The sequence below is a fragment of the Lactuca sativa genome, chromosome 9, assembly GCF_002870075.4.
Source record: "Lactuca sativa cultivar Salinas chromosome 9, Lsat_Salinas_v11, whole genome shotgun sequence".
In the NCBI taxonomy this organism is placed as follows: Eukaryota; Viridiplantae; Streptophyta; class Magnoliopsida; order Asterales; family Asteraceae; genus Lactuca; species Lactuca sativa.
Window position 1 is genome coordinate 29,474,095 of NC_056631.2, and position 13,498 is coordinate 29,487,592.

Consider the following 13,498-nt stretch of genomic DNA (forward strand, 5'->3'; position numbering starts at 1 on the left):
CGAAAAAGAGGAGACGACCCATAGAATTCTAGTTAGGTGATTTTGTAATGCTGAAGGTACCTCCATGGAAATGCATTATGCGATTTGGGAAGAAAGGAAAATTTTACTCCTAGATTTGTTAAACTTTTCAAAATCATCCAGAGAATTGGTAAGCAAGCATACTGTTTGGAATTGTCGGAAGATTTAGCAGGTATTCACGATGTGTTTCATGTGAGTTATCTGTGTAAATGTTTAAGCATATATGATGAAACGGTCCCGTTATCCGAGGTGAAACTAGATAATAAATTAAGATATGTAGAAGAGCCCGAAGAGATTATAAACAAAAGAACGGTTGATCTACGTAATAAAGAAGAAGAATTGGTGCTTGTCAACTGGAAACACCATCGAGGCCTAAATTATACTTGGGAAAATGAGAATGAGATAAGAACGAAATATCCCCATTTGTTTAAATCGTTGTAATTTCGGGGACGAAATCCTCAAAACGAGGAGGTATTTGTAACATACATGTTCAGTTATCGTGTTTTGTTAGTTTAAAAATGCATATTATTAAATATTATATGGTTTTGAGGATTGAGTTCTAACAATATAGTTTTATGAGATTTGAAGTAAAACTATGTTTAGAATCATTCGGAAAAGTGATGGGAAGTCTTATGAGATTTCAATCAAAAGTCAAATATTGAAATTAACGAAAATATAAAATTTAAGTTGGAAATAAGTAAAAAATAATGTTATTGAAAGTTGTAAGTTATCTCGTTAGAAACGTTTAGGCTAAAACCTCATCGAAATCCGAGTTATAACGAAGAAGCTATGACTTATTGAAGTTTCGCGACAGAACCGGCACGACGCCATCTGATGTAAAAAGTGAGTTTACGATAAATTGCTTTTTAGCTTTAGTGATCTAAATGAAAGCTGTAGTATTCGTTAAAAAGAGAATTTTCATAAAAAGAACGTCTAAATTTGACTTCGTATGAGGAAGTTATGATTTTTCTAAGATTCGGCATAGCAATACACAGCCCGAAACTCGAAATAAAGATCGAGTGATTTTTAGCCGACACAACCTAAATGAGAATCGAATATCTCGTCAATAGTAGTACAACGGTAAAAAGACAGACGAACACAGACGTCGGATGAAGAAGTTATGAATTTTTAATGGACTTTTTCTGTCCTGGCCTGTTAAAAATATAATATTAAAAATGAATTCAAAATTAGCCGACAGAGTCTAAACAAAAGTTATAGAGCATAATTTCTCCTATGCGTGGATATAAATAATGTAAAAAACGGAGCCTGTATGTGAAAGATATGAATTTTTGAAGTTTTAGGCACAAATTACGAGGTTGGTCCGAAGGAGTACACCCAACGTACATAAAGATTACGCCCAGCGTACTTCGCATGTATTCGATCCAGAGTCAGCCACATCACCCTTCCGTCACTAGACACGTATCTTGACACGTCCGAGGGACAAGAACCGAACACAAGCCACGTTTGCCTCGTACGCCCATCGTACGAGGGTACGCTCAGCGTAGGACTCGTCCAGCCAATACACCCCGCGTACCGAAGAATTACACCCAGTGTAATGCGAGGCTTCGGCCACTATAAAAGGGATGCAAGACCTTCCGAAATTGTTTGGAAAATTTTACACTCTTCCACCTTCTACTTCCTTATTAGCTACAAAAAATACCCCAAGCCTATAATATTATCTTAGCATCGTAAGCAAGCCCCGGAGAGCCCGAAGATCCCGAGAAAAGAATTTTTCGAGTTGAAACTCTTCCCGCACAAGGCCCAATTTTCAACAAAATCCCCGATTTCGTCAAAGAAAGTCATATCTAGAAACGATGTGCTACCCAAATCAGCATTTTATCATTTGGTTATTTCACAGTGAGTTCAATATAGGGACAATTGTATGTTATGTGTTATATGTGTAATATGCTTTCCCGTGTTATTATGATAACTGAGCTATACCTTTGACCATAAAGTGAATGACTAAGCATCACTTTGGTACTGGTATGTAGCCTTTGACCATGAAGTGAATGACTAAGCATCACTTTGGCATTGGGAGAAGGCTAGGTAGGGCTGAAAGCCTGTAAATGCTAGCAAAATGATAATTCAGAAATCGTTTATTTTCTATGCCACAGGGGTGAAGTCTTATTGATGCATATCATGTTGAAATTGTTGTATTTCATTGATTGTAAATCTTTGAATCAGATTATTCGTCGATATGGAAAGCCTATCATATGATACTGATCTGCCTTTGTTATTCTTTTCCCCCCATTTGCTTTTGTCATATATATATATATATATATATATATATATATATATATATATATGGCATAACATTATATTGTAACTGTTATTGAACTCACTAAGTGTCACCACTTATCCCTCTCAGTGTTTAATTATTGCAGGTGATAAGCATCCATTATAGTTATGTACTGTTAGAAGATGTAGAATAGATAATATTATAGCTTTTATATTTAGTGTATAAATTCCTGGGAAGTTATGTAATATATAAAACCTTGTAAAAACCTCGTTAGTCGGTTTATATCCAGTCTTTTGTAATAATACCATATATGTAAAATATGTTTATGAATATGCATGTAGCATGTTTGGAGTAATAATGTTAAGTATGAAAGGGGTCTTTCATTCAAGCATCAAGGGCTATCGGTTTCGCTGGGATTCGGGAAGTGTTCTTCTGGTTCTTAGAAGTTGTTTGATCTTTTGGGATTGGCTAGTAATGGAGCACTAGTTTGTAAGATTTGATTGCCATTGGATCGATCGTTGGAAAGTGAAAGGGAATGGGAATTCTCCAATTTTCATGTATTGTGAAGACTTAGTCGAATCCAAGTGGGGGAGAATCGTCCACGGATTCAGAAGCAGGAGCAGTTTTGAAACTGAGATAAGTTTTGCATCCTTGTCAGGAAGGAAGACAGCCCAAGCGGTTGTATGGATTCAGGATAGTGTGAGTTGGAAGTTCGGAAAACTTGCCAATAATGAGGTCACGTTCTCGGAATATTTGATAACAGGCTTTAGGGAATCAGGTTGGGGATTCCAGTCAGGACATGAGTTCAATTTGGGATGTTAGATCGTGTGTGTGCTTGACATTGGATGTGTTCAGACTAGTAATCAGCGATTGAGATAGCGTGGAAAGTGTTGTAAGATTGCAGGATAGCCGTAGCATTCACCTGCAGCGAGACAGCGTGGGAAAGTGCTATAGAATTGTGGAATAGTCATAGCATTCACTAGCGGCTAGATTGTATGGGAAGTGTTGTATGACTGCGGGATAGTCGTAGCAATCTTCATGTGGTCAAATAGTGTGAGAAAGAGTTGTTAGATTACAGAATAATTCGTAAGCATTTGCAGGTTCATTCAGATAAGTTAGGCCCAGGTGGGTCTATTCGTATGATCATGGAAAAGGCCATAACATGCTGTTCCAGACAGTTCAAGTGTTCCGGGCAGTATCCGGTTGAAATAAACCGAAGGGGTAGGTCGAGCACCCAAATATGCTCGGCATTATCCGGTTGAAATAGACTGAAGGGGAGGCCAGCACACAGATACACTCGACAGTATCTGGTTGAAATAGACCGAAGAGGAGGCCAGCACCCAGATATGCGCGGCGGTATCCGGTTGAAATAGAACGAAGGGGAAGCCAGCACCCAGATATGCTCGGTAGTATCCGGTTGAAATAGACTGAATGGGAGGCCAGCACCCAGATATGCTCGGCAGTATCCAGTTGAAATAGACCGAAGGGGAAGCCAGCACCCAGATATGCTCGACAGTATCCAATCGAAATAGACTGAAGGAGAGTCCAACACCCAGATATGCTTGGCAATATTAGTGTCTTAGTATTTCAGGTATGGATGGGTAATTGATTGCTTGGGTAATGCTAAGTCACTCACAAATTCCTTCAGATGATTTAGGTCAGGGCAGGTTAGTCGCACAAATGTGAGTAGGCCACAATATGATTGAATTTGGGAAACGATAGGTCCTTGGAGACTAGGCGTGATGTAAGACTACAGTGGTTTTGGTAGCATTCTCTTTTTGTATTAAATTCGATGGTGACAGGTAGTCAGACCGTCATGATTGGGAAGAGCGGAAGGAATAATGGAGCCATGAGTGGCAATATGGTTAGGGCAGATTTCGATAGCCGAAGCCCGCTTCAGAAGTCGCGTGGGGAGACTGTGAGGTTACTCTTGGCTCAGCAACCATATAAGAATTCAGTATTCCAGATAAGTTGGGGACTAGGGAGGTCTTGGTTGCCTTTGGAAAATAGATAAGAGGCAACGTGATGCTTCAGACAGTAGTAGTAATTCGGGGATTCATATGTGTGGAGTAGCTTGTGGATCAAAAGTTCTAAGTCACTTGCAGTTTGGATTAAAGAATCTTTGAGTAATTGGTTTGACCCTGGTGCGCAGCTCTCATCTGAGTCTAACCGTCGCAAGGATGAGTCTCCTACTCGAAGGATTATATGAGCATTTTGTCAAGTATAAGTGCTCTACAGAGAATAATTGGTCAGTGATTATGTTCCTAATGGGAATCTCGAACATCAGAAGTAGAGTAGCTAGCTTGGAGATAAGGGAGCAGGATTCAACTATAATGATTTTATATGGGCGGTCTGTCAGGGAGTCAGACCATATTCGAGATTTCGGATTTCAAATTGAGTAAATGTGATCATGATGCAAGGATTTAGTTCATCTTTGGGTTTTAGAAACCTGTGAAGGTTGGTTTCGGACACTTTGTGAAGGTTGTGGTATGCTTGAGGTTATGGTCTTGTTGCTTAGGTTGTTGGATTGCTAGGAATGGTAATGAATGATTTCGATGACGAAATCTAATTTAAGTGGGGGGGGGGGGGGGAGAATTGTAACATTCTATTTATTAAATAAATAAATAGATAAAATTAATAAATGAATAGTAGCTCTAAATGCGGAATAATTTAGCAAGGAGTTGGTTTTGGGGGTTAAAAAATCCATAATTGAGAGTTTGGGGGTTAAAATTTAATTTTTGGATTAGTTTGTAAATAATTTTGAAGACTGGGGGTTGTTTGGTAAATTATGGATTTAATTTGAAAAGGATTTTTAGAAGTCAGGGTATGATTGGTAATTGTTGGACTTATTATGAAAGGATTTATGGGAGCAAGGGCTAAAGGGCTAAAGGGTAAGTTTTGGATTTAAATTAAAACGATTGTGAATGGGAGGGATCGGATCTGCCAATTTTGTTTACTAGTTTGAATGGAGTCACGGGACTTAAACCAGTGCCTTCAATTCCCGATTAAAGGTGTATCATCGAACAAACCCTAACCCTAAGCTAAGTTACCCGCCATGCGTAAATCTTCCAGCCGCCACCACCCGATTCCCTCTCGTTCTCCGACCAGACGAAGCTCAAAACGACCGCCAACCCTTAGCCGATGTCCATGCCGTCATCAGGAGCCGCCATCAAGCACCGTTGATGTCCGTTGCCGACGAGTATCACGAGCAAGCGCCTATCTCCGCTGCTGCTGCTGTACTCAGTGGGTTTCACACCACCTTCTCCTTTCTCTATTTATCTTCCGATGGTTGCATCGCCACTGTCGTTCAGGAGGCCGCTCTATTCCACTGACGTCCTCCGTCTTCCGCATGTCACCGTCAAATGGTGTCTATGTCCGTGGACTAGTGAAGTGGGTGCGTGTGTTGACGTGTTTGTTGGGCAGGGGATTAAGAGAAACCATCGCCACCACTGTGAAGTGGTGGCTGTCATCGCAAAACACCGCCTGCCACCACAAGATTGCTGATGGGGTGTATTTTTAGTATTCAGCTATGTGTATGCGTGTTTTGGTGTTGATGTTCGAGCGTGGGTGTGCTCATTGGCCAAAAACCATGGAAAACCATCATGGCTGTCGTGCCCCTTTTCTATTCTGCCACCACCAGCCTCCGTGTGGTGGTGGTTGTGTGCATGTCTTAGTGTATGTGAGTGTATTTTAAGAGTGTAATGTTGTATGTATTGCATTGGCTGGATTAGTCAAGGAAAAACCCACCACCACTACCGTGAGGTGGTGGCTCTCGACTTCTGCCGCCACCAGTCGTTGTGTTGGGTGGTGGTGTGCATTTGTGTGTGATTGGATTGCTTTTGGGATGCTTAGACATGATTGGACTAGAATCATAACCACCACGGTGAGGTGGTGGCTGCCACCGTCGACCACCACCGCCCGAGGTGGCAGTGGGTGGTGCTTGACTTAATGAAACCCTAATTGACCTAAAAGCCTAACCGTTTGACTAATTGGCATGTGCTTGGGTTAGAAACCCTAATTAGGGTTTAGAAAACCCTAATTTTGGAAGATGTTAGTTTTGGATTATTGGGATCCGCGTTTGGTCCAGTGGATTAAAGTTATGACTTATGCCAATCCCATTGTATGTTTGGCCTAGTTGAGTGATGGACTTAATGGATTAAGTCCTTAATAGGTTAAGTAAAAACACTTAACCCCAATTGTCATTTTATGTGAGAAACCCTAATTCTGTTGGGCTTTGGTGATTAGGCTATTGATGGGCCATCCAGGAACAAGTATATGGACTAGAATATTTAGATGGGATTTATGGTAAGGCCCATGTGATGGGTTTGGGCCCAATTTGGAATATTGGGCCATAATTGGGCCTTGGTTGATTATTTGGCTTTTAGGCCTTTAGAGAATGAGTTTGGGCATTGGTGTTGGACCAAGCTAGGTTATGGGTAAATAGGTCATTTTACCCCAAGTGTAGGTTTATTGTTATGCATTGAAACCCAAATGGTTAATTGGGTTTTGTTTTGATGTTGACAGTTTGGGGATCTGTCAGCCAACAACCAGAGATTTATTCGCGAGACTTCAACAGTGCAAGGTGAGTTTCCTCCTGTGTGAACGGGTCGAATGCACCAATACTGGCCCGTATATGTATGCTAGTATATTTCGGGATTAGGTCCGATGTAGGTTTATATGTTTCCGGATTTTGATATGATGTTAGGCGGGGCCGAGGAATGTTTGTATGCTTGATGTCTTCGCGATTCTTGCCTGTGTTTGTTTTGTATGTTACCGGATTACGGTATGATGTCGGGCAATGCCTGAGGAATGTTTATATGTTTCCAGATTCTGGTCTGATGTCGGGCGGGGCCTGAGGAATGTTTATATGTTTATGTTATGTGATTATTTATGTGTATTTATTGGTATTGTTATATGTATACCGAGCTTTGCTCGATGCCGGGTGGGGCTCGATGCCATATTTCGGTCCTATGTCGGACATTGTCCGATGCCAGGCGGGGCCCAATGTAGTGGGCAAGGACCATGTTATGTTATTATGTGATTATATGATTATGTGTATGGTATGTGGTAGTTTGGGGAGACTCATTAAGCTTCATGCTTACAATTTTCAATTTTTGTTTCAGGTACTTCCGGTAGCAAAGGGAAGAGCTCGGGATGACTGCAGTGCACACACTATGATTTTAGCATGGGATGTTTTTACTCTGATATGTTTGACAGATGTTTATCATGTTTTGAGAAACAATGACTTATGATTTTTATGAGATGATTTGATAACTATGGTTTTATTAATAATTAAAAACGAAATTTTTGGACCGTATTTTTGGGATGTTACATGACGGCTGGGCTCGTGGATGGCAGATAACAAGTGGGGTCTTGAACGCAATGTGTGGTGTCCTTAGGGTGCGGTTGTCCTAACTGCCCCTCGTACCTCCAATATTCACATGCTCCTCAACGTGGGTCATTTTCCTAATTGACGACGAGTTTTATATTCACATAACAGTTTTAGGAATGAAAATTTTAGAAAGTCAACAAGAAACTATCTTATATAACTCGACACAAACCCTCCCCCATTTAAAAGACTAAAGCACCTAATTGACCCAATACACACTGTGAGTCTAAACACCAGTCTCTGTATTTAGTTCGCTCATAACATGACTCTAATACCAGCTTATAACATCGTCATTTTTCACCTCAAATTTTTTATTTAAAAAACATTTTAACCATAATATGTAAGCAGAAGTCTTATTTTAGCTTTTATGAAAACATTATCAATGCTACATTATTATCAAAAATTAGTTCCATCAATATCAAAAATTCTCAAAACCAACACCAAAAGTGTAACGAAAACTCAACGACATTTCCAAATGGTATGATCACATAAGTAATATTAAAGTAACTACCAAAGTGTCCCCAACCTTACCAAGCCATCAAATCAAACTACCTATACCAATGCACGGAGAAAGTAACAAGTAAAGAAACATGTGTTAGCATCAACACAGTGAATTAATCTCAAGTACACAAGTATGGAAACATGAATATATCATACAAGATATTTAGTCACATAAGCATCCATACTACATGTTCCTACTATCATCATTATCGCTTAGGTTTATTAATATATTATGAATATGTTAATTATTGACATTTCATTGTAGTAGTTATTTATTTTGTCATCGGTATAATTACTCCAATGTCCATCGCTATCATGGGTTTGATCGTCGCTAATTTCCCATGTACAAGACCTCGTTCGCTACTAATTTGGCAGGCTCAACCCAATGCATTAGGTGAGGTGCGACTCTCACCCGTAACATTACCCCCGGTTCACTATGATTGCTACTCCAACAATGAATGTACAAGTATGATGTGTTGTCATTCGAGAGTGGTACATTTGGTATTTCCATGCTTATACCCCCATCCAAACTGGATGCTTTATATGGCGTCTACGCGTAGCCAACATCACTCCAGTCCCTGTACATCGTTGTGTACCTATACCATGTTTCGAAATGGTTATCTAGAAAACCACTCGATCACACTTTGGCTTAAGCTCTTGTCCAACGATATTCCTCCACTGCAATATCCTGATAGGGTATGCACCTAAGTTCATGTTACTACCCTTTTATCCCCGTTATATTTAACCCCATTTTTAATTAATATTTAATTAATTTACTCACTCGCATGGGACATACACACACCTCACCATTCATATTATTTATTCATTTGTGTATTTAATTTAATAATTCAAGTCATAATACACCATAAATCATACTACAAAAGCATGTAATCAAAATCACCACATATCATCATACAAAAGTGTGTAACACAATTTATCTTTTATTAACATACTTTCTAGAAATCATTTTCTAATTCCATAAAAAAAATTATAATAAAATCACAACATGCACAACTCTTTACTATCACAATAATTTCATTCCTCACTTCTTGCATGAACTTAAACACTCAAAATATGTGCAAATCCATATATCATGACAACTAGCATATTAATTACCCTAGTTACTTAATTCACAGAAAATAGCATGTCATCTTGTTCATATTTCACACATAATCATGTTATAACTTCACACACAACATCCTGGAACAAAAGACTTGTAGCAATACATGTAAATCCTAACTCATGTACCAAACAACAACACAGAAAGACTCACCTCTAGTCCAAATGAAATGAGTTAGGAACAGAGGAAGTCGACCTAATAGTAACTAAAAAGAACCCTACAACATATTGGAAAGAACCGGATCATAAATGACACCAAACAACAAAACAAAAACGCATTTGTTCGTCAGGCGCGCCGCGCCTAGTGAGAGCGTGTCGTGAACTTCGGTTTCACAACTTATGGGAAATACGACTTTTTGGTGTTCCAATTAAGTTTTCTGGCTAACCATGGGGTGATTTCAACCAGAAGGGGCAGACCTAGGATGCCTAGGCCGACCAAATAATTTGCGGTAATCATTTAGATGCACAAAAAAATCTAACACATGGCAAAACACTACTTTGAGTGCAAGAACAAGACCACCACCACAACCAATCTGATTTGGACATAAAGATGGAACAAGACAATCAAAGATAAGTCATATACCTCCGGAAATATGGTGGATTTCCAGGAGAAAAAAGGAAGGAAGATGACTTGATCTCGACAAGAAAAAACTCTACTTGAAAGAACCAAAAACACCACACCAACTTCTTGGATTTTCACCACAACTTCAAAGATAGAAACCACACTTATGAACTCACTTCAGAGGGACTTGGAGGCTATAAATTAGGATTTGGTGGCTACACAATGATGTGATTCCTCTTTTTTAGGGTTAAGCTTCTTTAAATAGTTGATAATTTTCATTATAGGCCCTTAAAGTATGAGAAAAATGATCTCGTGTCTCATCAAAAATAATTTTCTTGCACTTTGGCCCCCAAAAGTTAACTTTAACCAAGCTAAAAAGGGTAACTTAAAAGAAAATATAACGGAAACTAATCTCGATGACGGAATAGGAAATTCAGGTCGTTAGATCCTCCATCAACCACCATAATCATATATTAATAATTATTTGTGAACAGATATATATATATTTATAATCAAATAATTATGCGAGAACTAAGTTAATCAACTTGCCAACATGGAACATGCAAAATTCAAGATTATAAATCAAACAAAATGTGAATCACTAGATTCAAAATGAATTAAAAGATCAATCCAACACAATTAACCACATAAAAGTCGAATTAAAAATAAAAAAAAATATGATTTTTAGTTGTTATCAATCAAAAATATAATCAACTATGTTATGCGTCAATTAAACTGACAAAGTCGCAACACAATGTCAAATAAGATCTTCAAGCGTTGTTTTCTTTAAAACTGATTTTTCTTAGTAAAAAAGTCGAGAGTTGTAAATCTCATCCAAAGGAGTATTTATAGGCCCGGATTTCGCTAGGTGGCATCCACTGCGCTAAGTGGTTTTTTACTTTGATTCCACTCCACCAAGTGGTTTTCTAGTCCGATCTAAAAAAATTCAACTTCTTTGTTTTTAGAGGGTGTTTGGAATTGATTTTAAAATAACTTTTTAACTTTTAGCTTTTTGAAAAAGTTAAAAGATTCAAAAGATATTTGAGAATTAAAAAAGAACTTTTGAAAATAACTTTTTGCAAGAAAAAAAAAAAAGGTTTTTCAAAAGTCATGAAATAGTATTTTTTTTGTGACTTTTTGCCTTTTAAAAGGTAAAAAACATTTAAAAGTCAAGAAATTTCATTCAAATATTTTTTAAAACTAATTTTTAACTTCTACTTCTTAAAAGAACTTTTATGAAAAAGACTTTTGGCTTTCCGAATAGATCAAGAAATCCCAAACAACCCTTTAGTCTGATATTCTCGATACTTGCACCGCAACTCCCTAGCATCATCCAAAACCTATTTCAACATTCAAATATCGTGCAAAACATTCAAAAATTGTGCAAATATACAATTCCATCACACCATATAAAATGTTTCAAAATTACAAAAATACCTTAAATATATAAAATAAACATGCTAAATATGATGTATAAAATACATCTACGCTAAAAGAAACCTGATTATCAAGTTTTTTTCTTGAGGTTTAGAGAAAACTTACTATGTCATGTTTTACTAAGCCTTATTTTATGTTAAATAAACTTCGATTGTTTGTCCAAAAATAAAAAGGTAAAAAGTAAAAAAAACAAAACTCACTTAGAGATCTTGACGCAAACTTTGTTTATATTTTAATAAAATTAGCAAAATAAGGTAATATAATATAATATTTTTTTATAAAATACAAATAAAAGATAAAAGATAAAACTGAAAAAAAAAATTGTAAATTACAAGAGGATTTTTAAAGGGATTCATGCATGTCTTTGTGGCAAACATGTATGGCTTCTTTCCCTATCAAACCATCAATGCAACAACTCACCTCAAGATTCACTTGGTTTTCAATCACAAACATAATATAAAATCATGTGATACCTAATCATCCATACCAATTGGATGTACTAAAATATTCTACCATTTTAATGAATATACTATACTTTTTTGGATTGTCAAAGATCAGATCTCTTTTTTTAATACTTCTTATTTTTCAGATATTTCCGTTCGAATTTACCCATTTGTGCTTAACTTACTTACAAAGTAAAGATACAATTTACTGTAGCCGGACCGGTTCGAATTGATTTGAGGCTCCGTACAAAATAAAAAATAAACATTCATAGGAAAAAAAATTAGTAAAGGAGGACGGTGTATATATATATATATATATATATATATATATATATATATATATATATATATATATATTTGAGACCATTCTAATTTTGTGAGACCGTGAGACTAAATCCAAAAATAATTTTAAAATGCAAAATAAATGGAAAAGTCCAAAAATTCTTTTTTTAAATATTATTTTCGGAACTTGAATTAACTAAAAAAAATAAAAAAATTCAAAAAAATAAAAAAAAATTCCGTTTTTTTATTGAAAAATACGTGAAATATTCTAAATAGAATATTACACTGACATATTCTAAAAAATAATTTTAAAATGCAAAATAAATGGAAAAATCTAAAAAATCTTTTTGTAAATATTATTTTCGGAACTTGAATTAACTAAAAAAAATTAAAAAAAAAATTATTTTTTTTGAAAAATACGTGAAATATTCTAAATAGAATATTACACTGTACATATTTTAAAAATAATTTTAAAATGAAAAATAAATGGAAAAATCAAAAAATTCTTTTTTTAAATATTATTTTCGGAACTTGAATTAACTAAAAAAATTAAAAAAAATAAAAAAAATAATAAAAATAATAAAAATAAAAAAATGCGTCTCACGGTCTCACAAAATTAGGCCGTCTCACATGAACCTAACCCTATATATATATATATATATATATATATATATATATATATATATATATATATATATATATATATATATATATATATATATATATATATATATATATATATATATATTAAATGAGACCCTTGATATAAATTTATTCATAGATCATTTTTATAGTAATACTAATTGCTTGGTTTTTGGTTTTTTGTGTTTCTCATTATTACATAAATATTTCTATGTAACATCTTATGATTTTTAAACATATAAAACATTGCAAATGAGAAAAAAAAAACAAGTAAGAAAAACAAAAACACATAGTTATGAACTTGTAATGTCGACTCGTTTTCCAACGATAAGGATTTCAAATTTTTTGATATTTGAGGTTTTTAGTTATCTACTGACAATCAGAAACAACATACATAATTTAATTTTTTATCATAAAACTAACATCAGAAAAGTGAACAACAATAATAAAAGTTTAAAATTTACATTAATCAAATTAATACGAATCATAAATCATAAATCAAAATTGGTGAGACTGCCTGGAATCATATTAACACAAATACATGATCATTTTTTTAAAAGATGTGTGAAATCAGATTATCATAATCAATTCATTGAGAAAGACTGAAACCAGAAATTAAAACAGAAATTTAAATTAAAAATTAGAAGGTTGTGTGAAAAAATCAGAATCGATTTATTATGAATAGATTTTTTTGTAACCAATGAAAAAAAATCATAATTAATTCATAAAGTTCTTCGGTCAATGGTGGTGAGAGGTTCGATGCGATGATTATTCCAGAAGAATCGTAAATTCCTTAGTCATCTCTATTGGTTTGGTTTTAGCTCTATTTTTTTTGCTTAACTGCTCTACATGATATATTAGGGTTT